Genomic DNA, 23849 nt, shown 5'->3' with positions numbered 1-23849 from the left:
GGCCTGGCTTGCTGCAATTCATGGGGTCGCAAAGAGTCGGACATGACTGAGCGACTCAACTGAACTGTACTGAATGGTTTAGTGGTATTCCCTACTTTCTTTAATTTAAGTCTAAAAATGGCAATGAAGATTTCATGATCTGAGCCACAGTCAGCTCCCGGTCTTGTTTTTGCTGACTGTATAGAGCTTCTCCATCTTTGGCTGCAGAGAATATAATCAATCTGATTTCAGTGTTGACCATCTGGTGATGTCCATGTGTAGAGTCTTCTCTTGTGTTGTTGGAAGAGGGTGTTTGCTATGACCAGTGCGTTCTCTTGACAAAACTCTATTAGCCTTTGCCCTGCTTTTTTCTGTACTCCAAGGCCAAATTTGCCTGTTACTCCAGGTGTTTCTTGACTTCTTACTTTTGCATTCAAGTGCCCTATAATGAAAAGGACATCTTTTTTGGGTGTTAGTTCTAAAAGGTCTTGTAGGTCTTCATAGAACCGTTCAACTTCAGCTTCTTCAGTGGGGCATAGGCTTGGATTACCATGATATTGAATGGTTTGCCTTGTAAACAAACAGAGATCAGTCTGTTGTTTTTGAGATTGCATCCAAGTACTGGATTATGGACTCTCTTGTTGACTATGATGGCTACTCCATTTCTCCTAAGGGATTCCTGCCCACTGTAGTAGATAATGGTCATCTGAGGTAAATTCACCCATTCTGGTCCATTTTAGTTCACAGATTCCTAGAATGTCAATGTTCACTCTTGCCATCACCTCTTTGACCACTTTCAATTTGTCTTGATTCATGGACCTAACATTCCAGGTTCCTATGCAATATTGCTCTTTACAGCATCGGACCTTGCTTCTATCACCAGTCACATCCACATCTGGGTATTGTTTTTGCTCTGGCTCCATCCTTTCCTCCTTTCTGGAGCTATTTCTCCACTGCTCTGCAATAGCGTATTGGGCACCTACCAACCCAAGGAGTTCCCCTTTCAGTATCTTATCATATTGCCTTTTCATACTGTTCAGGGGGTTCTCAAGGCAAGAATACTGAAGTGATTTGCCATTGCCTTCTCTAGTGGACCACATTCTTTCAGACCTCTCCACCATGACCCATCCGTCTTGGGTGGCCCCACATGGCATGGCTTAGTTTCATTGAGTTAGACAAGGCTGTGGTCTGTGTGATCAGATTGGCTAGTTTTCTGTGATTATGGTTTCATTGTGTCTGCCCTCTGATGCCCTCTCACAACACCTACCATCTTACTTGGGTTTCTCTTACCTTGGACATGGGGTATCTCTTGACGGCTGTTCCAGCAAAGTGCAGCCACTGCTCCTTAACTTGGACAAGCGGTATCTCCTCACGGCCAGCCCTCCTGACCTTAAACGTGGAGTAGCTCCTCTTGGCCCTCCTGTATATCTCTTAGAATGTTTCAAATCTAGAACACTGACAATGTTACATACTGGTAAGATGTAGAGCACAGAAAATCTTACACATTTCTGGCATGAAAGCAAAATGGTATAGCAACTTTAGAAGACAGTTTGCCGATTCCTTACAAAACCAAATATTATTTTATCTTAGAATCTGACAATGATATTCTTGGTTATTACCTGAAGAAATCGAAAAACTTGTGTTCACACAGAAGCCTGTTCATGGATATGTATATCAGCTTTATTCATAATTGATAAAAGTTGGAATAATTTAGGTAAATGAATAAATAAATAATGGCACATTCAAACAACAGAATATTATTTACTAAAAGTAAATGAGAAATTAAATTACAAGAAGACATATAGGAAACTTAAATCCTTTCTGCTTAGTGAAAGGAGTTAGTCTGTAAAGACTACATACTTTATAATTCCAACTATGACATTCTGGAAAAGACAAAACTGTGGAGACATTAAAAAAAAAAAAATGGTTGTCAGGGCCTACGGGTTAAGGAATGAATAGACAGAACCAGAGGATGTTTAGAGCAGTAAAGATACAATGTAGGACACTGTAATGATAGATGCATGTCATAGATTTATTCAAACCCATAAAACCATAGAATGTACAACACAAACAGTGAACCATAAATGTAAACTATGGACTTCAGGTGATTTTGTTATGTCAATATAGACTATCAATTGTAATAGATGTACTACCCCTTGATGGTTTTGTTGAGAATAGAGGAGGCTATGTTTGTGTGGGACATGGAGTATATGGGAAATCACTAAATATGCATTTATACTTAAAATATTTTTTAGAAAACAGTGCAATTAAGCAAACTACATTAAATCATAATTACCACTGATCTAATGATGGCCATGGTTGACAATTTGCCTCCTAAATCACTGAACTTTTAGAAACACTAAGTTGAGGAAATACTTCATATGTTACATTTTTTATCATTTAGTTTGAATAGTTGTATTGCATTAGAAGTTGACAAGGAACTTAAAATGATCAAGTTAAATTTCTCTAGTTCACTTTCACAATGTAGAATTTCTATTCCACACATTCCTTTATTACATATTTCAGGGGAGTTGGGGTATGTGGTTCTTGAGAGGAAGGTAAAAATTAAAAAGTCTATTATTTAAACTTAACACAAAATATAACACTAGCTTTTGAAGACCTTAGAATCCTACTCTATCGTGGAAATGACATTTTCCACAATTTATTGCTATTCTGAGGCCAAGTCTGTTTCTTTCCATCCAGGAAGAAATTAGTCTCATAGGTCTTTCATAAAGCAAAGTTGGAATGTTACTCAGATGCTTTCTTGTCAACTCCCACAATGTTCACTTGCAGTTCTTAGAGATGCAAATTTGTCTAAGATTTATAAGGGCAAAGGAGAAGAAATTTTACTCCCACATCTTCTAACTCCCTAGCTCTTTTGTACATTTAAAGGGCTTGCAACTTCTACTGAGAGCGCTGTGCCTGTTCCCCACAAGAGCATGGTCACTCTGGGGATATTTGGAAGGTCTAAAATTAGCCACTGATTTTCACATTTGCTATAGTAGAAAGATGAATTCAACTTGCTTCTTCCTTATTCTTTCAGGAAAGGCTTACAAAGGTTAAATATACCTCAAACTGACTAGTCAATAGAGAAAAATATGATTTATCCATAAGAAAACAGGTCTACATTTCTTCTGGTAGACTGTCATGGCTATATTCTTCAATCTATTGCCTTTATTCTCATACCCTTTATTTATTTCTGATCCGCACCCCAAGGGCATTTGAAAATATATGGACATTTTTGATAGTCCTGGAAATTAAGGAGAATTATTGTGTTTAATAACAATAAACACATATTTGACTCACTGGAATGTCAGTAGTCCTCCTAATGAGAAACGTTACTGAAATGGGTTATTAGGGGTTTGAATTTTAGGAGTTTGTGTGTTTTCAGAGAACACATAGGTACAACTGATGATCATGTTATAGAAAATGAATTTTATAAAATTTTCTTTTTCTTATCTTCCATAAAGTTTCTATGTATAAATGCCATATTGACATTAATTAACTTTCATGCAATTTACTACACCTGTGGTGGATTCATTTTGATATTTGGCAAAACTAATACAATTATGTAAAGTTTAAAAATAAAATAAAATTTAAAAAAAAAGAAAAAAAAGTTAAAAAAGAAATTATGTAAGTTCTTTTCAATTTTCTTGAGATATAATTGACATATAATACTTTATAGAGTTAAGGTATACAGCATAATGACTTGATAAATATGTTATAAAATTATTACAGCAGTGTTTAGTCAATATGCATCTATTCATATAGCTAAATATTATTTTCCTTGTGATGAGAATTTTAGGATTTAAACTCTCAGCACATTTCAAATATACCATTCATAAATATTAGCCATAGTCATGATGTAAATTATATCCTCTGTATTTATTTGTCTTAGAGCTGATAATTTTGTACTGTTTTACTGCTTTCCTTCAATTCTACCAACCTCTATCCTCTTATCTCTGGAAACCATAAATATATTTTTTTCTATGATTTTTATTTTTTTAGTTTACACATAAATGAGATTATATAGTATGTCGTTCTTTATATGACTTACTTTACTAAGGAAAATGACTTTTTTATTCCCTTTGAATGTGTTCCCAGAAGTGGAATCACTGGATCACATGGTAGCTCTTCTAATGTTTTGAGAATCTTCTTCATTACTTTCCATAGTGGATGTACAAATTAAAATACCATCAGCAGTGCACAAGTCTTCTTTTTTCTCCATATCCTAGCCAGCATATCTTATCTCTTGACATTTTAATGGTAACTATTCCAACAGTTACCAGGCATGAGATATCTTGTGGTTTTGATTTTCTCACCCACTCCAGTGTTCTTGCCTGGAGAATCCCAGGGACGGGTGAGCCTGGTGGGCTGCCGTCTATGGGGTTGCACAAAGTTGGACACGACTAAAGCAACTTAGCAGCAGCAGCAGCAGCATGATTAATGATGAATATCTTTTCATGTACCTGCTAGTCATTTGTGTATTTTTCTTGAAAAATTATCTATTCAGCTCTTTTGCTCATTTTTAAATTGGATTATTTGTTTTTATTGCTATTGTATTTTTGTATTTTCTGTATTAATCCCTTATTAGATATATAGCCTCAAAATATTTTTCCTATTTTGTGGGTTGCATTTTTACTGTGTTGGTCTTTTTTTTTTTTTCTCCTGTTCGGTTTTCAGTTTGATACAGTATCGCTTGCTTTGTTTTTATTTTGTTGCTTTTGCCTTAAGTTCATATCCAAAAAATCATTGTCAAGGCCCATGTCAAGTAGTAGTTTTTCTGTTTTCTTCCGGTGGTTTTTATGGTTTCTTGTCTTACATCTAAGTCTTTCATTTATTTCAAGCTAATTTTTGTGGGTGGTGATAATAGTGACCTTCTTTTATTCTTTTACATGTAAATATCCAATTTTCCCAGCACCATGTATATTTCCTTCATTGATTATTCTTAGCTCCCTTGTCAAAAAATTAGTTGGCTGTATATGTTTGGATTTATTTCTAGGCTTTCAGTCTGTTCCATCGGTTTATTTGTTTTTATGCCAATATTTCACTGTTTTTATTACTATAGCTTGATATAACTATTATATAGATTTAAATAAGGAAATATGGTCTGATACTTAAAGGTCTGATTTGACCTTTTATCTCAGGATTTCTTCACCTATTCAAAGCCTTTTGTGATTGCATATAAATTTTAGAATTTTTTGTACTTCTCTACAAAATGTCATGCTGTCTTGACAGGGATTGTATTAAATCTATAGATGACTGTAGCACTGACATTGAACCAATATTAATTTCTCCATTCCATGTACACTGGATACTTTTCCATTTTTTTGTGTATATCTTGATTTTTTTTCCCCATCAATTTCTGATAGTTTTCAGAGTAAAGATATTTAACCTTCTTGGTTAAATTTATTATTTTTTTTTGGTTATAATATTGTCATTGTTAATATATTCTTAGTATTGCAAGTGGCATATTTTTTTCTTTTTCAAGTAATTCATTGTTAGTATATAGAAGCACTACTGCTTTTTATATGTTAATTTTGTGTCATAGCTGTACTGAATTTGTTGATTAGATTAACAGTATTTTGGTGGAGTCTTTAGCATTTTCTATCTATAATATCCGAGAAGGCAATGGCAACCCACTCCACTATTCTTGCCTGCAAAACCCCATCGACTGAGGAGCCTGGTAGGCTGCAGTCCATGGGGTCGCTGAGAGTCAGACACGACTGAGCGTCTTCACTTTCACTTTTCACTTTCATGCAGTGGAGAAGGAGATGGCAACCCACTCCAGTGTTCTTGCCTGGAGAATCCCAGGGTGGGGAGCCTGGTGGGCTGCCGTCTACGGGGTTGCACAGAGTCGGACACGACTGAAGAAACATTGCAGCAGCAGTAGCATGTATAACATCATATCCAAATAGAGAGTATTTTACTTCTTTTAAAAGTTTGATGGCTTTTTAAAAGATTTTTCTTCTTCTTTTTGTTTTTTTTCTAAGTTTAAAAAATTTTTTGCCTCACTGATCGAGCTAGAACCTCCACTAAACAGGGAGAGTGAGCACCACTGTTTTGCTCCTGATCTTAGAGTAAACTTCCAACCTTTCACCACTGAATATGATGTTAGCTAGCTATGGGCTTGTCATATATGACCTTTATTCTGTAGATATACATTCTTTCTATACCTTAATGTACTAAGAGTTTTTATCATGTACAGATGTTTAATTTTGTCAGATGCTTTTTCTGCATCTGTTGATCTCATGATATGACTTTTCCTTTCATATTATTAATGTGATGTATTGCATTGATTGATTTGTGTATGTTGAATGATCCTTGAGTCACAGGAATAAATCCTGCTTATGGTTAATGATCTTTCTAATGCTTTGCTAAATTTGGTTTGCTAGTATTTTATTGAAAATTGTTGCATCAGCGTTCTACATTCATCAAGGACATCAAACTGTAGTTTTCTTTTCTGGTATTGTTCTTTCTGACTTTGTCATCAGGGTAATGCTGGCTTAGTAAGATGAATTTGGGAATGTTCCTTTCTCTTCAGTTTTTTTCTTTTCTTTTGAACAAAAAGGTGGTATTAGTCTTAATTTTCCTTTAACAGATTCACTCATAAAATTCACCAGTGAAGCCATCTGGGCTTTTCTTCATTCGTTGTGGTCAGAAAAGATACAAAGATACTTGGTATGGTTTCAGTCCTCTTAGAGTTGCTAGGCCCTGTTTTATGGCCTAACATATTGCCTGTCCTAGAAAATGGTCTCTGTATGATTGAGAAGAATGTGTGTTATACTACTGACACACACAAGTCACTCAGTCGTGTCCGACTCTGTGAGACCCCATGGATTGTAGCCCACCAGGCTCCTCGGTCCATGGGATTCTCCAGGCATGAATACTGGAGTGGGTTGCCGTTTCCTTCTCCATCTGCTATTGACAGAATGTTCTAAATGTGTATATAGATCCATTTGGTCTATAGTGTTTTTCAAATCTATTTCCTTATTAATTTTCTCTGTCTGGAAATAACTTTTATTGAGAATGAGATATTTAAACCCTGCTGCTGCTAAGTCACATTAGTTTAACCCCTATTATTTAATTACTGTTATTTTCTCCTTTAGCTGTATCATTATTTTTTTTTTATGTATTTAGGTGGTCTGATGTGAGACACATAAATATTTGGAAGAGCAGAGTTTATAATCTTAAGATGCTTTATATAAGCCTCATGGTAACCACAAGGAAAAACTTTATTATTATGACATCCTATTTTAAGCTTATAACTTCAGTTCCTTAATTTTACACCTTTCATGTCTCCTTCCCCTTACATTTTAGGTTATTATGTTACAGTTTTCATATTTTTATATTGGATAACTAATAACAGATTTTCATAGTTATTGTTATTTTTGTAATGTTTGTTTTTTAACTTTAAACTAGAGTTGTAAGTGAATTATTCATCACTATTACCTTATTATAGAATCTAACTGACTATATACTTATTACCAGCAAGTTTTGCAGTCCTTATATATTTTTATCTTTTTTTTTTTTTGCTGTGTTGTGGCATACAGGCTTCTTCTAGTTGCTTCAAGTGTGCTTTTCTGGCTGTGGTGCTTGGTCTTTTCTAATTGTGGCACATAAGCTTATTTGCCCCATAATAGCATATTCAAAAGCAGAGACATTACTTTGCCAACAAAGGTTTGTCTAGTCAAGGCTATGGTTTTTCCTGTGGTCATGTATGGATGTGAGAGTTGAACTGTGAAGAAGGCTGAGCGCCGAAGAATTGATGCTCTTGAACTGTGGTATTGGAGAAGACTCTTGAGAGTCCCTTGGACTGCAAGGAGATCCACCCAGTCCCTTCTGAAGGACATCAGCACTGGGATTTCTTTGGAAGGAATGATGCTGAAGCTGAAACTCCAGTACTTTGGCCACCTCATGCGAAGAGTTGACTCATTGGAAAAGACTCTGATGCTGGGAGGGATTGGGGGCAGGAGGAGAAGGGGATGACAGAGGATGAGATGGCTGAATGGCATCACTGATTCGATGGACGTGAGTCTGAGTGAACTCCGGGAGTTGGTGATGGACAGGGAGGCCTGGCGTGCTGCGATTCATGGGGTCGCAAAGAGTCGGACACGACTGAGCAACTGATCTGATCTGATCTGATCAGGGATCTTAGTTCCTCAACAAGGGATCAAATCTGTGTCCTCTGCATTGGAAAGTGGATTCTTAACCTCTGTACAACCAGAGAAGTCCCTTTTCTATTATGTTAATTAGTGTTCTTTTTTAGTTCTACTCAAATAACTCGATCATTTATGCTAAGGCAAATCTAGTGGTGATGAACTTCTCAACTTTTGTTCAAGAAAGTAGAAATCCTTCTTTCATTTCTGAAAGACAGTTTTTCTGTGTATAGAATGTTCACTTGGAAGTCTTTTAATATTTAATATATTTTGACTTTCTCCACTGGAACATTTTCTGTTGAGCAATCCACCAATAGGCTATGGGAGTTCTCTTCCATATAATTTCTCTCTTTTCTCTTGGTGTTTTAAAAATTGTTTTTTTGTTTTTGTCTTTTGAAAATTATTATGTATCTTGGTGTACCCCTATTTAAGATCAATTTATTTAGTGTCTTTAGGCCTCATAGTGGAGATGGCAATGGCACCCCACTCCAGTACTCTTGCCTGGAAAATCCCATGGATGGAGGAGCCTGGTAGGCTGCAGTCCATGGGGTCGCTAGGAGTCGGATACAACTGAGTGACTTCACTTTCACTTTTCACTTTAATGCATTGGAGAAGGAAATGGCTACCCACTCCAGTGTTCTTGCCTGGAGAATCCCAGGGATGGGGGAGACTGGTGCACTGCCATCTATGGGGTCGCACAGCGTCAGACACAACTGAAGCAACTTAGCAGCAGAAGAAGGCCTCATAGATCTGAATGTATATTTTTGTCTCCACATTTGGTAACTTTTCAGCCAGTATTACCTTAAATAAACTTTTCATACCTTTCTGTTTCTTTTTCTCTTTCGATATTCCTATAACATGAACAATCTTTCCTTTAATTGTGTCCTAACTAATTATAGGCTTTCTTCACTCTTTTTCATTCTTTTTGTCTTTTTCTCCTCTGACTGGGTGATTTCAAATGTCCTGTGTCTTAATTCCAAATGTGTTTTGGGCCACTGATTCTTCTGCATGGTCAAGTATCCTTTTGAAGTTCTCTACTGAATTCTTTAGTTCATTGTATTTTTCAGTTCTAGGATTTCTGTTCATTTATTTATTGTTTTTTTTTTTTTTTTTGAATGATTTTACTCTTTTTGTTGAACTCATTTTGTTCATGTATTGTTTTCCTAATTTTGTTAAATATTTGTCTATACATTCTTACAATTCAATGAATTTCTTTAAAAGGATTGTTCTGAGTTCTTTGACATTTCATAGATATTCTTTACTTTTTGTTAGCTGCTCAATCTGTCTGATTCTTTGCAACCCCATGGACTGTAGCCCGCCAAGCTCCACTGTCCATGGAATTCTCCAGGCAAGAATACTGTAGTGGGTTGCCATTCCCTACTCCAGGGGATCTTCCCCACCTAGAGATCTAACGCCAGTCTCCTGAATTGCAGGCAGATTACCATCTGAGCCACCAGGGATATTCTTTACTTTAGTATCAGTTTATGGTGTTATATTTTCATGATTTTTCAGGATTCTTTACCCCTTCCACTGGTGTCTCAGCATTTGGATATGCAGCGTCCTCTTCGTTAGACTTCAATTGCTTTGATAGAGACAGTTCTCTACCAGTCAGCTCAGTTTGGGTTTCTAGATATGTGCTGGTAATGTCCTTGGACAAGTGAAGCCTGTTATCATGGTATAGTTGGGGGTTAGGCAGATGCCCAAGCCCTGAAATTGGGGGGTGCCACCAACTGAGGACTATTGAATGGGGCTTCTGGCTTGCTTCCCTGTCCAAGTAAGACTATAAAATGGACTCTACAGTTGTCCAGATATTCTGGTCATTCTTACTGGCTAATCAGGTCTAGATATTATCAGCAGTAGATGGGACTATGGATTATCTTCCCACAGCCCAGGGCTTGTACAGCTCATGGTTTAGGGTCCTTAATCAGGCAAGAATGTTCACAAAATTCCCTGGCAAGGTGAGGCCACTAGTTTTGCTTTGCAGATAGGGAAAGCCATGAACTGTGCTCTCTGTTTACTTGTCATAGTAAGTTGGGTTATTGGATGGACTATGCACCTTCTTAGGTCCCCTAATTAGGTGGGCAAAGGCTGTATTCAGTAATAAGCATGGTTGTGAATTAGTTTCCCTGCCCACTGGGTTCCATTTTAGAAGCAGATCCAAAGCCAGCAAGGCTCTCTGTGGTCTTTACTCAAGTTGACCCATGCCCCATGTTCCTTGACTGAACAGAACTACTGGCTTTCAGAGAAGACTGTTTCTCCTGTCTGGAAAGGATTTTGTGATGGTTAGTTCTTCCTTCTCATCTCTCTGTTGGAGCTTGCTGCGCTATACAGTCTCCAGGCATTCCTACCATCCCGTCTGGCCAAATAGTACAGGAGCTACACATACAAGTCAGTAGGGCTATGACTCAGCTCCCTTATCTGGGTATGACTGGAATGTCCACTCCAAATATCTCCTAAATTTCCCCAAGAAGGCCTTATGGTCAGTAGAGGCTGAGAGCTTCTTTCAGCAGTGTATGGAGCCATAAATCAACTTCCCTTCCCAGACATTACATGGGAACCTTCCATGCCCAGTACTGGTTTGCTCTGGAGATGATCAACTCTGCTTACCCTTCTGTCAGCTTGAACCTTGCTGGGCTATGCAGTTTCCAGGTGTTCTTGCCAGACCTTCTGGTGGGATGGGGTCAAGAACCATGTTTATTATTGAATAGGATTGTGACTCAGCTCTCCTGTCTGGGCTGTAGGGCCAGACAGGGCTCCAGCATCAGTGTATCTTGCTTGTGGATTCAAATCAGGCAAACTTGCAGTATGCCAGTTTCCCTGTTCTATTTAACTTGGTTCTGAAGATGATTAAAGCCTCTAGTTTGGATTACTATTTGTGCTCTGATAGTAGGAACTTGGTCTGCTAAAATCTGATTGAGGGATGTTGTAAGTCCCTCTCTCCTCCCATCACAACCAGATTCTCAGTTGTCAAAGTTCACGGATTCCCTGCAGTACTCATGGGGCAAAATCAGAGTAGGGAACCATACAAAGTGACCATGGTGCTGGGGATCTGGATGGCTGCTATAGCCTCTCTTTCCAGAGTAGAGGAACCATAAGCTCAGAGAACACCTCTCTGCATGATTCTGTGTCAACTAAGGAGAGGGGTAATGTAGTCAACGTTGCGTTTGTTGTTCTTTGTGGTGTAGGGAGAGTTTCACCCTCATCCCCATGTTCTAAGATTCTCTCAGTGTTGTCATGTCCATATGTTTTTCTTATGACAGATCAAATCAGTAACGACTTTTGTTATCATCTTGGTGACATCCTCTGTGTAGTAATTAAATAAATCTCAATACTTAGAACATACCTAAAGAGACAGTATTAAACAAATACCTTGACCTGTTAAAATATACAGATTTATGTGTTTGTGTATATGAGTATGTGTGCATATAGTGTATATTTATATGTATACCTGCCTATATATGGTAACTTTTATAGGAATATTAAACTATATTAACCCCAATGTCATAAATTTATTTTTAAAAATGTTTTCTCAAGGACACTACTACTTGTGAAAACTTTTTAATAAAAGTAATTTGCTAAAAATAAATTTTGTTAAAATATTTTACAAGAGTATACAGAGGGTGGAAAAGCACAAACTGGAAAAACACAATCTTGTGGCTTCCTATTTCCAGTAAATTGATAATTATTTTTTGGTTGTAAATGATAGTGCAGGAATTACTATCACTATAAATAATTGGTATAGGAATTTTAGTAGATTTTTTCAATGATTCTCAATATTATATCTTATTGTTTAAAAGTACCTATGATGTTCTTTCTTTTCTTCTTCTTCTTTTTTTTTTTTTTTTTTTGGCATTGCTCCATTTCTACTTCAAGTGGTGTACTATAATACAATTCTGATGTTAATGATATTAGTTATTCAGGACTACTATAACAATACACCACAAACTGGGTGTCTTAAACGTTTTATTTTCTCACAGCTTTGGAAATTGAGAGTCCAAGATCAAGGTGGTGGCAGAGTTGGGTTTCTCTGAGGTCTCTCTCCTTGGCTGTCAGACTGTTATCCTCTTCCACTTCAGATGATATTTCCTCTGTGCATACAGGCCTCTGGTGTCTCTTCCTGTTCTCAGAATATTCACTCAGTCAGTCAGTGTTAGTCACCCTGTTGTTTCTGACTCTTTGTGACTGTAGCCCACCAGGCTCCTCTGTCCATTGAATTCTCTAGGCAAGAATACTGGAGTGGGTTACCATTCCCTCATCCAGGGGATCTTCCCAACCCAGGGATCAAACCCAGGTCTCCTGTATTGCAAGCAGCTTCTTTACCATCTGAGCCACCATAAAAGCCCCCTAAAGGACATTAGTCATATTGAATAAGAGCATCACTCTAATAACTTCATTTTAAGTTAATAACCTCTTTAAAGATCTTCGGGAGTGGTTATATTTTGAGGTTCCTGGGTTGCGTTTTCAACATATGGATTTTATGGGAACACAGTTAAACCCATAACATTCCACCCTTTGGAACTCATTGTCCTTCTTATGTGCAAAGCCTGTTTCCCACATTACAAGAGCCTAAAGTTCTTAACACATTTCAACATCAACTCTTAAGTCCAAAATATCATCTAAATACTATCTAAATCAATTGTGGGTAGAACTCAAGTATGATACATTCTGAGGCAAAATTTCTCTTCAGCTGTGAACCTGTAAATTTAGACAAGAAGTGGAGGTGATGGAATTCCAGTTGAGCTATTCCAAATCCTGAAGATGATGCTGTGAAAGTGCTGCACTCAATATGCCGGCAAATTTGGAAAACTCATAAGTGGCCACAGGACTGGAAAAGGTCAGTTTTCATTCCAATCTCAAAGAAAGGCAATGCCAAAGAATGCTCAAACTACTGCACAATTGCATGCATCTCGCAAGCTAGTAAAGCAATGCTCAAAATTCTCCAAGCCAGGCTTCAGCAGTACATGAACCGTGAACTTCCAGATGTACAGGCTGGTTTTAGAAAAGGCACAGGAACCAGAGATCAAATTGCCAACATCTGCTGGATCATGGAAAAAGCAAGAAAGTTCCAGAAAAACATCTATTTCTGCTTTATTGACTATGCCAAAGCCTTTGACTGTGTGGATCACAATAAACTGTGGAAAATTCTGAAAGAGATGGGAATCCCAGACCACCTGACCTGCCTCTTGAGAAATTTGTATGCAGGTCAGGAAGCAACAGTTAGAACTGGACATGGAACAACAGACTGGTTCCAAATAGGAAAAGGAGTTCGTCAAGACTGTATATTGTCAACCTGCTTATTGAACTTACATGCAGAGTATATCATGAGAAACACTGGGCTGGAAGAAGCACAAGCTGGAATCAAGATTGCTGGGAGAAATATCAATAACCTCAGATATGCAGATGACACCACACTTATGGCAGAAAGTTTAGAGGAACTAAAAAGCCTCTTGATAAAAGTGAAAGAGGAGAGTCAAAAAGTTGGCTTAAAACTCAACATTCAGAAAATGAAGATCATGGCATCTGGTCCCATCACTTCATGGGAAATAGATGGGAAAACAGTGGAAACAGTGTCAGACTTTATTTTTGGGGGCTCCAAAATCACTGCAGATAGTGACTGCAGCCATGAAATTAAAAGACGCTTACTCCTTGGAAGAAAAGTTATGACCAACCTAGATAACATATTGAAAAGCAGAGACATTACTTTGCCAACAAAGGTCTGTCTATTCAAGGCTATGGTTTTTTCAGTGGTCATGTATGGATGTGAGAGTTGGACTGTGAAGAAAGCTGAGTGCCGAAGAATTGATGCTTTTGAACTGTGGTGTTGGAGAAGACTCTTGAGAGTCCCTTGGACTACAAGGAGATCCAACCAGTCCATTCTGAAGATCAGCCCTGGGATTTCTTTGGAGGGAATGATGCTGAATTTGAAACTCCAGTACTTTGGCCACCTCATGAGAAGAGTTGACTCATTGGAAAAGACTCTGATGCTGGGAGGGATTGGGGGCAGGAGGAGAAAGGGACGACAGAGGATGAGATGGCTGGACAGCATCAGTGACTCGATGAACGTGAGTCTGAGTGAACTCTGGGAGTTGGTGATGGACAGGGAGGCCTGGCATGCTGGGATTCATGGGGTTGCGAACAGCTGGACTCGACTAAGCGGCTGAACTGAATCGAACATATGCTTTTAAAATATTAACTGTGGAACAGGCACAGGATGGACGTCACCATCCTAAAAAGGTGAAATTGGAAAGAAGAACAGGCTATACGCAGGACAAATTTCATTAGAATGTAAAGCTGCTGAATATCCTCTTTGGCTTGGTGTTCTGTGTTAGGCCCCACTTGGTTGTTGCTCTCACTCAAGTGGCAGCATTGTCCAAGCACCCTTGGATTGCAGCCTCACTCCTGAGGCCGTCAACAGTGGCAATATGGTCTCCTAAAGAACAAGAAGTCCTCACCCTCTGCAACTAAAGAGACAGTCTTGCTACCCAAAACTGTGATGGGAGTGGCAGCTCTTGTATAGCTTTTTAGGGCCATTCTTTCCTTTTCTTGAAGGATGACATTTTTAGAGAAGGATAGCTCTATTGATTTGTAAAATTTCAGAAACCACTTTCTTCATTCGTCCCATCTCTACCACCTTTATTCCAAGCTGGAAATATTTCTGCTGATATAACCCTACCTTTATTCCTGGCTTGAGCTGAGCTAGCTGATTAAAACTGTGGAGACCTCGCTACCGAGTGATTGTTCAGGGCTTCCCTGGTGGCTCAGTGGGTAAAGCGTCTGCCTACAATGCAGGAGACCCGGGTTTGAGTAAATCTGTGGAGACCTCGCTATGGAGTGATTGTTCAGCCGTGTATTTAGAGCATACTGCTGCTGCTTAGTTGCTACATCGTTATCTGCTTCTTTGTGACCCTATGGACTATAGCCTTGCCACGCTCCTCTCTCCATGGGATTTTTCCAAGCAACAATAGTGGAATGGTTGCAATTTCCCTCTCCAAGGGATCTTTCTGTGGGATCAAACCTGTATCTCCTAGCTGGGAAGGCAGATTCTTTACCACTGAGCCACCTGCGAAGTCCAGAGCATTATCATACATTGTTTTTTGCAATACAAATAGGCTGAGAATTTTCCAAATCTTCATTTCAGATTTCTTTTGCTTAACAATTCTTTCAAGTTGTCTCTTTTATCTTGTGTTTTATTATAAGCAGTAAGGGGAAATCAGGTCATGCTTTCAATATATTGCTTAGAAATATCTTCTCATAAATATTTAAGATATTCATTCACAAGCCTTCCTCACAATGCTAGAACACAATTCATCCAAGCTCTTTGGCACTTTAAAACAGGGATTATCTTTTCTCTAGTTTCCAATAATGTGTTCCTCATTTCTGTCTGAGACCAGAAACTCCTTTAACATTCCTATTTCTATCAACATTCAATTCATTATGATATATGTTTTCTCTTAGATGATAGGTACTTTCTCTACAATTCTCATCTTTTCTTTCTACACTTTCACAGTATATGTAATTCTCTAAGATGATACTTTCTATACAATTCCCATCTTTTCTTTCTAAACTCTCACAAGACTTATCTTTACCGTCCTTATTTTTACCATCTAAACTTTTCTAGTAAGTACCTCAAAGTTCTTCCAGCCTCTACCGACTCAGTTCCAAAGTGTCTTCCACATTTGGGGATATTTGTTACAGCAGCACTGTAGTGCATGGTACCAAAAACATGTATTTGTCAGCTTAAGTTTTATAGCAAAATACCAGAGACTGGTTGGCTTAAACAACAGAAATTTAAAATCTCACAGTTCTGAAGGCTAAAAGTGCAAGTCAGGGTCCAGAAGGGTTGGTGGTCCCCCTTCTAGCTCTATCATCCCATGTCATTTACTCTGTGAACAAACACAGAGGTGCATAGAGGTGGGGGGATAAGAGGTGGGGTGAGAAAGGGAGTAGAGGCAGAGAGGGGGTGGGGGAAATTGTGTGCATAAGCACCCTTGGGTATCGCTTCTAATAAAAACACAGCTCTATATAATTAGAGACCCACCATTACAACCTCATCTAACCTTAATTACCTCATTAAAGGCTCTATTTCCAAATAGAATCACATTGGGGTTAGAATCTTCAATATATGAATTTTGGCAAGAAAATAATTTGGTCCATAGCAATCAGACAGTTTATTAAAATAACATTTGGCATATAGTTATTGCAGACACTGAATGTGTCATATGAATAAAAACAGTGGCATTCTGTTAGTAGAAGAGACACATAAATCAGAAATAATTATCACTAGAAAATTACCAGTTGCTTTATCTATAAATTACTTTGAAAATTGACAATAATTGAGGAAAAAATAATTGTATTAATTTGCTTGTGGCTGCTGTAACAAAGTGCTACAGATTGAGTGGCTTTAATAGAAATTTATTTTTTACAGTTCTGCAAGCTAGAAGTCCAAAATCAAGGTGCTGGCCTTGGTTTCTTTTGAGGCCACTCTCTTCGGCTTTGTGATGTCTGTGCTTTTGCTGTGTCCTCACATGGATTTTCCTCTGTGCCTGCAAATCCCTGGTGTCTCTCTGAGTTTCAATTTCCTTTTCTTATAAAGATACCAGTCACATTTTATTAGAATTCATCCATATAACCCCATTTAACATTAATTATTCCTTTGCTGCTGCTGCTACTGCTAAGTCGCTTCAGTTGTGTCCGACTCTGTGCGACCCCATAGACGGCAACCCACCAGGCTCCCCTGTCCCTGGGATTCTCCAGGCAAGAATACTGGAGTGGGTTGCCATTTCCTTCTCCAATGCACGAAAGTGAAAAGTGAGAGTGAAGTCGCTCAGTCATGTCCGACTCTTAGCGACCCCATGGATTGCAGCCCACCAGGCTCCTCCATCCATGGGATTTTTCCAGGCAAGAGTACTGGAGTGGGGTGCCATTGCTTTCTCCAATTATTCCTTTGCTGCTGCTGCTGCTAAGTCACTTCAGTCGTGGCCGGCTCTGTGCGACCCCATAGACGGCAGCCCACCAGGCTCCCCCATCCCTGTGATTCTCCAGGCAAGAATACTGGAGTGGGTTGCCATTTCCTTCTCCAATGCACGAAAGTGAAAACTGAAAGTGAAGTCGCTCAGTCATGTCTGACTCTTAGCGACCTCATGGACTGCAGCCTACCAGGCTCTTCTGTCCATGGGATTTTCCAGGCAAGAGTACTGGAGTGGGATGCCACTGCCTTCTCCAATTATTCCTTTAGAGGCCTTATATCTAAATATTGTCAAATTATGAGGAACCAAGGGTCAGTGCTTCTACATATAAATCTGGGATAGAAAATTCAGTCCTTAAAAACTGTCATTATATTTTACTGTACTGTGTGGAAAAGAAATGGTACAAATTTTGAGAAAACTATACATCTGCCTGCTTTTAAACTGTGTATAGATTTTTAGACAAAAGCTAGTCTTGAAAAATTTTCTGTCACGGTTTTGTGTACTTAAAAATCTTTCAGCAAAGGAAGATAAGTTAATAAATAATTTCTCACTTTTGAGGTAAATTAACCATTAATAATAATGTTAGTGATAAAAAACCTTTTTGCCAATGCAGGAGACATAAGAGATGCAGGTTCAATCGGTTCAATCCCTGAGTTGGGAAGATCCCTGAAGCAAGAAATGGCAATCCCATTGACTGCAGCACATCAGGCTTACCTGTCCATCACCAGATCCTGGTGCTTACTCAAACTCATGTCCATCAAGTCGGTGATGCCATCCAACCATCTCATCCTCTGTCATCCCCTTCTCCTCCTGCCTTCAATCTTTCTCAGCATCAGGGTCTTTTCCAGTGAGTCAGTTCTTCACATCAGGTGGCCAAAGTATTGGAGTTTCAGCTTCAGTATCAGTCTTTCCAATGAATATTCAGGACTGATTTCCTCTAGGATTGACTGGTTGGATTTCCTTGCAATCCAAGGGACTCTAAAAGGTCTTCTCCAACACCATAGTTCAAAAGCATCAATTCTTTGGAACTCAGCTTTTTTTATAGTCCAGCTCTCACATCCATACATGACTACTGGAAAAACCATAGATTTGACTACATGGACCTTTATTGGCAAGGTCTGTGCTTTTTAATATGATTGAACCCAGGTCTCCTGCATTACAGGTGGATTCTTTACCAGCTGAGCCACAAGGTAAGCCTGAATCAGGGTAAGGAGTTAACAAAAAATGGTTTAGAGGGGGGAAAAAAAAAAAAAAAAACTAGTATGAGAATATATACAGCCTCCTGGATATCCTTAAGTTCATCAGCCAGGAATAAGATGGTATGTATACACATGGAGTAAGACCTTGACCTCAAAATGTATTAATATTATACTGGACCAGAAGTTGAGACTATTACTCCCTGAAGACATTCACCCAAACTATTAGTGTTGAATAAGCAAAGACTTCAGCAACAGACTCACCTATCATAACTTGTGTTTTAGCAGAGGTGCAAAGGTAGACATAAAAAGTAGGAAAGCTTTAGAGTGGAAAAAAGTAAAAACTTTGTATATGCACTGATTTGAGGTTGTTGGCATGGGAAAGCTGTGAAAGAAAAAGAAAGTGAAAGAAGGTGAAGTTGCTCAGTCATGTCTGACTCTGCAACCCCATGGACTGTAGCCTATCAGGCTCCTCCATCCATAGAATTTTTCAGGAAAGATTACTGGAGTGGGTTGCCATTTCCTTCTCTAGGGTATCTTCCTGACCCAGGTATTGAACCCAGGTCTCCTGCATTGTAGGCAGATACTTTACTGTCTGAGCCACCAGGGAAAGCTGTAAGCAGAGTTAAACTAGAAGCAGGGCAACCTAAGGGCCTACTTGGTGGCTCAGTTGATAAAGTGTCTGCCTGCAATGTGGGAGAACTGTGTTCAGTCCCTGGGTAGGGAAGATCCCCTGAAGAAGGAAATGGCAACCCACTCTAGTATTCTTGCCTGGAGAATTCCAAGGAGGGAGGAGCCTGGTGGGCTACAGTCCACTGGGTCACAAAAGTGTCGGATATGACTGACTAACTGATTAACACTAGGGAAACCCATGTGATGGTTATGGGTGCATGTTTGGTTTTCTCTGATAGACATGGGACAAAACTTGGGGAAGCTATTGGTTATTCATCAAGTTCTTGCCTTTTGGGGCCAATTTTTACAGGGCTTATTGTTTGGCTTCCTAAACTGTTACTTGAGACAGTAGTCTGAATTCCTGTAGTGTGAGATATAGCTGCTGGCTTCCTGGGCTATTTACTATGGATAACAGGGTTGATTTCCTGGGGAAGTTGCTACAGATTGTGAATATGAATTTCATTTTCATATAGAGTGTTAATTGTCTGCTTGTCTCAAGTAACAGCTAAAACCTATGCCTTCCATACCCCTCATATCTTTTGTCACACTATCTGCCTTGAATCTACTAGAATCAGGATTGATTTGCCTTTTATACATGATTATGGAAGCCATACCAAGAACACCTAAGACCCGAGTTGACCCTCACCTTATAGACCATAAGGCCTTGTACTTTTCTCATTCTTTCCCTTTCTCTCACTTTTCCTCCAGCTCTATTATACTCTGGAATTTGTGATCCATTATCAGCAAAACTCCATATATATTTAATTTTATCCATATATTTCTTTCATCTTCACTTTCTTGTTCTAACGAGGGCACTAATTCCTCTCATGCCTTCTCCAGTGGCAGCTTCAAGTAGCTCTTTTCAGGCTATTTCTTCCCTCTTCAATAAACACAAACACACCCATGGAGACACACGCACACATGCACAATTAATATTGAATCTCTTGTAAGATTATATTACTAACTCTTGATGTTATATTCACCCATCCATCTTTGCATATTTCTCCATTTTTTTCCATCATTTTTGACTCCTAGATCAATCAACTCTTTCTAATACTATTACTGTGTTAGGTGTCTTGATCAGATCAGATCAGTCGCTCAGTCATGTCCAACTCTTTGCGACCCCATGAATCGCAGCACGCCAGGCCTCCCTGCCCATCACCAATTCCCGGAGTTCACTCAGACTCACATCCGAGTCAGTGATGCCATCCAGCCATCTTATCCTCTGTTGTCCCCTTCTCCTCTTGCCCCCAATCCCTCCCCGCATCAGAGTCTTTTCCAATGAGTCAACTCTTCGCATGAGGTGGCCAAAGTACTGGAGTTTCAGCTTTAGCATCATTCCTTCCAAAGAAATCCCAGGGCTGATCGCCTTCAGAATGTCTTTTTCTTCTTCCAAAGTTCCTGTACTTCTGCCTTTCACAGTCATCTACTTCCAGATACATAATTCAGAAATTGTCAGTACTAATCACAGCAACCCCTTGATAATTGCAACTTTATACATTCAACTCCCTGGCCACTTCCTTCTGTCATTCCAGCTTATTATCTCTAATGTTAACTCTCTGAAAGTCCTTTTACCTTCATGACCATCAATCCATTTATCTTCTCACTGTTTCAGTGTCTGCAGTCATCTAGATTTTCATGATCAGTAATGATAAACATTCCTCTGCTTATACATTTGACTCACTTGCCTTTCTCTCAAGTAATTATACTGGGTTGGCAAAGTAGAATTTTAGCTGAATCTAACTTCTTGTCTAATCTGTACCTGCTCCTAGGAATATAGACTGAAAAAGCTGTCAAATTATTTTATTTTCCAATTAGGACATGTATGTTGCATATATTTCTTAAGTGTCCTTTATTTGATTTAGATTTTATCCCCCAAGCATGCAAATTTTCTACCATTTTGTCTTCTTTCCATCTGTTACCTGTTATTATTGTTATTACTGTTATTTATATGTCATTGTCTATATGTTGTTCAAGCTGTATTTGGAAATTTTCTACTGCCACATATTTTCCACTACTTTTTGTAATGTTGGGGAAGTTCTTTAATTTTTGTCCATAAAATGAGTATAACAGATTAATATATTAGCAGATACTTGATTTTCTTACTAATTCTATGACTCTTACCATTCTTGTAATTATTATTGCTTTCTTATTACTATCCTTATTAACCTAAGGGCAAAAGGATTTGAACTATTAATCAACATACTTAAGGAGATGGTTTGTGCTTTACTTTGGTAGAACTCATGTAACTCAAAACCACAGACTGAGTGACTTAAACAACAGAAATTTATTTTCTCACAATTCTGAAAGTCTGAAGTCGAAGATCAAGGTATTAGTAGGTGTGGTTGCTTCTGAGGCCTCCCTGTTCAACTTGTAGATTGCTGTCTTATTGCTATATCCGCACTTAGGTAGTTCTGTTGTGCATTTGAATCACCAAAGTCCCTTTGTGTGTCCAAAATTACTTTTCATGTTAAGGCATCATCATATTGGATTAGGGCCCACCTTCACAGCCTCATTGTAATTAAATCACATTTTTAAAGTCTCAATTCAGTTCAGCTCAGTTGTTCAGTTGTGTCTGATCCTTTGCCACCCAATGGACTGCAGCACGCCAGGCTTCCCTGTCCTTCATCAACTCCTGTAGCTTGCTCAAACTCACGTCCATCGAGTTGGTGATACCCTCCAACCATCTCATCTGTTGTCCCCTTCTCTGCCTGCCTTCAGTCTTTCCCAGCAACAGGGTCTTTTCCAATGAGGAAGTTTTTCGCATCAGGTGGCCAAAGTATTGGAGCTTCAGCATCATTCTTTCCAATGAATATTCAGGACTGATTTCATTTAGGATGGACCAGTTGGATCTCCTTGCAGTCCAAGAGACTCTCAAGAGTCTTCTCCAACACCACAGTTCAAAAGCATCAATTCTTTGGCACTCAGCTTTCTTCACTGTCCAACTCTCACATCCATACATGACCACTGGAAAAACCGTAGCCTTGACTATATGGACCTTTGTTGGCAAAGTAATGTCTCTGATTTTTAATATGCTGTCTAGGTTGGTCATAACTTTTTTCCCAAAGAGCAAGCATATTTTAATTTCATGGCTGTAGTCACCATCTGCAGTGATTTTGAAGCCCAACAAAATAAATTCTGTAACTGTTTCCATTGTGTCCCCATCTATTTGCCATGAAGTGATGGGACAGGATGCCATGATCTTTATTTTTTGAATGTTGAGTTTCAAGCCAGCTTATTTACTCTCCTATTTCACCTTCATCAAGAGGTTCTTTAGTTTCTCTTTGCTTTCTTCCATAAGTGTGGTGTCACCTGCATATCTGAGGTTATTGATATTTCTCCTTGCAATCTTGATTTCAGCTTGTGCTTCATCCAGCCTGCCATTTTGCATGATGTACTCTGCATATAAGTTAAATAAGCAAGGTGACACTATACAAACTTGATGTACTCCTTTCCCAATTTGGAACCAGTCCATTGTTCGATATCCAGTTCTAACTGTTGTTTCTTGACCTGCATACAGATTTCTCAGGAGGCAGGTAAGGTGGCCTGGTATTCCCATCTCGTTAAGAATTTTCCATAGTTTGTTGTGATCCACACAGTAAAAGGCTTTGGCATAGTCAATGAAACAGAAGTAGATGTTTTTATGGAATTCTCTTGCTTTTTGTATGATCCAGTGGATGTTGGCAATTTGATCTCTGGTTCCTCTGCCTTTTCTAAATCCAGCTTGAGCATCTGCAAGTTCTGGGTTCATGTACTGTTGTTGAAGGCTAGCTTGGAGAATTTGAGAATTTCTTTGCTAGCATGTGAGATGAGTGCAAGTGTGTGGTAGTTTGAACATTCTTTGGCATTGCCTTTCTTTGTGATTGGAATGAAAACTGACCTTTCCCAGTCCTGTGGCTACTGCTGAGTTTTCCAAATTTGCTGGCATATTGAGTGCAGAAAGATACTGGGCATTTTAAAGTCTATTTCTGGGAACGGGGTTCAGGATAGGGAACATATGTAAACCCATGGCTGATTCATATCACTGTATTGCAAAAACCACTACAATATTGTAAAGTAATTAACCTCTAACTAAAACAAATAAATTAAAAAAAAGAAAAATAAATAAAGTCTATTTCAGGACTGTCCTTCCTAAAAGATACCTCATTAACGGATACCTGAGACAGATCCTTGTCCTCTGGCCAATGAAATTCTGAAAACCTGATTGCCTACTCTGCTTCTGTACATCCCAAAAATGCACTACTACCATCTTTTGTTTGTAAAGATGTCTCCTACCTTATTCTCTGAATCAGAAAGTTCTGATCTAGGCCAGTTATGCAAAGTTCGCATTGGGTCCTTTTCTGATTGTTATCACATCCTGCTTGTGCTACCATATTCATTCAAATTTTCCCATTGTTGTCGTAATTCTCATTACTTTGTCTTCTGCAGTAACATGAAATTTGGTATCAACGTGCTCTACTCTAGCATCATGAAATGGAGGGTGACCACCTCTCAGTGAGGCTTTTTAGAATAATATATAAAATTAGAGAGTGCTATTCTTTGTTTCCTTTCAAAGCAATGACTGCCTTCATTAAAATTATGACAGCTAGTATTTAGAGCTTGTAAAGTATTCAAAGGAGATAAGGTTCAGAAATATAACCCCAAATAAACTGACTGGACATATCACAAAATTAACATTCCAGATATTTCTTGATAAAAAAATTATTTTTGAAGCAATCTGTCAGATATATATATGTTCCTGACCTCCAGATTTTCCTCTTCTTTAGAATTACTTAACCTGATATTCCTCCTGTTTAGAGGAGACACTGATCTTCTAAGGCTTTGTCATTTTGTTCTTGACCGTCTCCAGTGCAGTTCTTCTTGCCTGTTCAGCTTTT

This window comes from Bubalus bubalis, chromosome 1 (assembly GCF_019923935.1).
Source record: "Bubalus bubalis isolate 160015118507 breed Murrah chromosome 1, NDDB_SH_1, whole genome shotgun sequence".
NCBI classification, from domain to species: Eukaryota; Metazoa; Chordata; class Mammalia; order Artiodactyla; family Bovidae; genus Bubalus; species Bubalus bubalis.
This window is presented reverse-complemented; position numbering follows the sequence as displayed.